Source organism: Lissotriton helveticus, chromosome 4_1 (assembly GCF_964261635.1).
Source record: "Lissotriton helveticus chromosome 4_1, aLisHel1.1, whole genome shotgun sequence".
Classification (NCBI taxonomy): domain Eukaryota; kingdom Metazoa; phylum Chordata; class Amphibia; order Caudata; family Salamandridae; genus Lissotriton; species Lissotriton helveticus.
The window spans coordinates 601432164-601436298 of record NC_136063.1 but is presented as its reverse complement, the minus strand read 5'-3'; the positions used below and the strand labels follow the sequence as shown (position 1 = coordinate 601436298).

Below are 4135 nucleotides of genomic sequence, written 5' to 3'. Positions count from 1 at the left end.
TAGATATATATTGGAGGTGTTACGGTAAGCTTACTGTAAGCTTACTGTACTCTGTACCTTCCCGAGCACGAGCTGAAAGCTAATTGGCTGTCAACTGTCTGTCAACACTCTAAACCAGAAAGTGTTGGCAGCCATCTTGTGCCTCGGTAGACTGAGGCACAAGAAAGCAGGGGAAAAAAGGTGGAAAACACGCAAAGGGGGCAGAGTAGAAACATCCTGACCCCCTAGGCCTGCTCAGGGGGTCCCACAAGGACCCCCAAAGCCCCAATTTTTTTTTTTTAAATCGCGGGGTTCGCGTAGGTACGCGTACCCTGCCGATAAAAAAAAAAAGCCTTTTTTTTTCTTTACATGGGGATTCCAACTCGGCATACATAGGCTCAATTAAAACAAAATAATAATAAATGCGCACGGAGACCTGTAGGTCCTCTGAGTTTCCTGGCTGCTGTTGGAGTAGATCCTCGGGTAGAGAGAGCATGGAGTATCCGGAGCCGCAGCGGAGGAGCGCGGTGGACATCAACCGAGCGGGCGTCAAGGAGCTGGAGGGGGCACTGAGGGATATCAGCAGGAGGAGAGCCCGGGGCATCATGCGGAAGAGAGAGGAGCTGAAGAGGTTCAACTCCATATAAGATCTCCTGCATGTGAAGGGGATTACCACCCGCATTCTGGAAATTAACAGTGACTGCCTGACGTGCCGGAAGAGGCAGTGTAGTGGTGATACTGGCCGGGGTAGCTGCTCGCACAACAACACACAGCCAAGGCCATCCAGTTCTACAGGAGATGCTTTGAATGGCAACGTGTCTCAGGAACATTCCAGAGGCACGGGCAGAGAGGAGGAAGAAGAGTCAGAGATTCAGGCCGTTTGGGGGAGGAAGAGGAGGATGAGTCGGAAGAGTCTGACCGCTCTGGCGTGCGAGGAGAGGATGAATGGGAGGAAGAGAGCGAAGATGGAGAGGATGGCAGTGACGTCTACCTCTATTATATGACAGATGAGCGCTGGATTGATTATCTGGAGCGTACTGAGGAGGGGAACCTCATTCGTCATGTTCGGCCCAAGATGAAACGAAAGTCTGAGAGTGGTGTCGATGTGAGAGCCCTAGCTCCTGGAAAGAAGTTATGCAAAGGCTCAGAGTACAGCAGTTTTTGGTCATTAGCACAATGCATAAACAGTGCCACAACGTTTGGGGACCTGCGAAATGCCAACAACCATGGGCATCAGCTTCGACGAATCCCTTCCATCGCCCCTCCAGCAGAGCTGCAGGACTGGCTGCGAACCTTTCAGAAGTGGACCGGTCCCGAGAGGTTGCTAGCATTGGATGAGCTCATCGATCGCTGTGAACCATCTCAAATCAAGTATATGATGCAAGTCATCGAGCCACAGTTCCAACGTGATTTACAATGGGATGTATGACATTACAACACATGCTTTTACATCGCATGCCTTTACAACGCAAGTATTACAACGCAGTCCATTACAACGCATAGTGCTTTGGGGTGCTGGATAGTGAATAGTTTAATTTACTATTCCAACTCCAGTCCCCGTGGACACTAAGAAAGGTTATTGGATAGTAAATTAACCTATTCCCTATCCTAGAGCGCCCCCAGAGCAATGCGTTGTAATAGTTTGCGTTGTAATGGTTGCGTTGTAAAGGCTCTGCGATGTAAAATTTGCGTCGTAAAGGTTGTTTACCTTTACAATGTTATGCAAATGCTGGCCCCTGAGGTCAAAACAATATGTAATTTGTACATTGTTATTAGTTTGTATATGATGCCGCATTAGGCATTTAGTACACTGGTTATTTTTACCCACTAGGGTCAAATAGGCTGCTAGCTAGCCAAATCTCGATCTGTAGTGTATTTTATTATTGTTATGTGTTTAAATATCGAGACAGTGTCACATGGTAGGCTATTTTTTATAAGTTTTTATTATGGCCCACTTGGGCGTATCAATCATATGTTTACTGAGAAGTGCACTGGTATGTTTAGGTATTTACTCATATCGGCTGTACCCACTTGGGTTGCATGCTTGTAAACCAGTCTATTTTACCTATCTGACTGCTTTTCATGTGAATGGGGGCGTAGCTCAACCAGTACGTGCATCTTTTGCCGTGGGTTTCAGCTACTGACAAGAGTTCGCGTCTCACCCCGAGACTTTTTTGATAAAATTTCACACTAATTAATTATTACTATTATTTTTGGGCACAAATGAACATATGATGCCACACAACAAGGTGATCATATACCGTACATTATTTATGTGTTTTCTTTATGTTTTAGATGCCATGACAGTCAGCAAGCCGATGATTTGTAAACATTGTATTTACTTTTTGTTTGTAGCACACGTGTTTATTATTATATTTGCACAGGTTTATAATGATGATAATATGAAAACAGGAGGCTCTCTAATGAATATGAAACTTAATGGCACTTGTTCTATGGCCCAGAATTTGAGACATTCCCACCGACTTTCATGTTCTTTCTCCATATGTTTCGCTATTGCATTGGATTTCATCTCTTTACTACCCAAAGAGCTTGCACTGTACGTACTATCCTTCTTGGAGCCCCGGGACCTTCTGCGAGCCGCTCAGATCTGCCGCTACTGGAGGATCCTGGCTGAGGACAATTTTCTATGGCGGGAAAAATGCGGAGATGAAGGAATTGATGAGCCCCTCAACCTGAGATGGTGGAGGATCCTGACACCTGGTTTCATGTACAGTCCATGGAAATCTGGTTTCATGAGGCAGCACAAGATAGATATGAACTGGCGAAGCAGGGACATCAGGCCCCCTAAGGTGGTAAAGGGACATGATGATCACGTCATAACTTGTCTTCAGTTCTGTGGGAACCGGATAGTTAGCGGGTCTGGTCACAACACGCTAAAGGTGTGGTCTGATGTCACAAGAGGGTGTGTTCAGACATTGGTAGGGCACACAGGCAGCGTCTGGTCCTCTCAGATGAGAGATAATATAGTGATTAGTGGCACCACAGACAGGACGCTGAAGGTCTGGAAGGCAGACTCTGGCGAGTGCATCCACACCCTGTACGGGCATACATCCACAGTGCGCTGTATGCACCTCCACGCAAGCAGGGTTGTTAGAGGCTCACGTGATGCCACCCTGCGGCTCTGGGACATTGAGACTGGACAGTGTCTGCATGTACTTATGGGTCATGTGGCTGCTGTTCGCTGTGTGCAGTACAATGGCAAGAAGGTGGTCAGCGGTGCTTATGATTACACTGTGAAGGTCCGGGACCCGGAGATGGAGACTTGCATTCACACTCTGCAAGGACACACCAACAGAGTCTACTCCTTGCAGTTTGATGGGGAGCATATTGTGAGCGGCTCCTTGGACACCTCTATCCGTGTCTGGGATGAGGAAAGTGGAAATTTTTGCACATGCTTATGGGTCATCAGTCCCTGACCAGTGGGATGGAGCTGTGGGACAACACCCTCGTCTCAAGAAATGCTGACTCCACTGTGAAGATCTGGGATATAAAGACAGGACAGTGCTTACAGACACTGCAGGCCCCCCAGAAGCATCAGAGTGCTGTCACTTGCTTACAGTTCAGCTCGAGGTTTGTGGTAACAAGCTCAGATGATGGCACCGTTAAACTTTGGGACCTGAAGACAGGCGATTTCATCCGTAACCTGGTGGCTCAGGAAAGTGGTGGTAGTGGAGGAGTCGTATGGCGAATTCAGGTTTCCAATACTAAGCTAGTGTGTGCAGTTGGTAGTCGAAATGGCACAGAAGAAACAAAGTTGCAATAATAAATGTGTAAGTTGACTGCCAAATTCCGTTCCTTGTGCCTCTACTATTGTGACCCCGTCCCTCTCTGCTGTCACTCCTAGACCACCAATTTTCGATATCCATACGGCAACAATTTAATTAAATCAATGACCAGCACTGGGAGTCGGACCCGAAATATCTCTCATCGCATTTCCGCTTCTAATCTCTCTAGCTCAAACTTTAATCATCTCTCAACCCGAAGAAGGATACGTCAATCTATCCGGCACAGTTTGCATTCCAAGCCTCGCTATCAAAATTAGAGCAACTCTCATTGGCCAAACGTCACCAGTGAAGAATCTCATTTGCTGTACTTTCTAGGGGGACTGACCTCTGTCTTTTTAAAATGGCGCTGG

General features: G+C 47.0%; 1 pseudogene; it reads left to right on the top strand.

Moving 5' to 3' along the window:
• Positions 1 to 401: 401 nt before the first annotated feature.
• Positions 402 to 3763, top strand: LOC144828033 (F-box/WD repeat-containing protein 7 pseudogene; annotated as a pseudogene).
• The last annotated feature ends 372 nt before the right edge of the window (positions 3764 to 4135 follow it).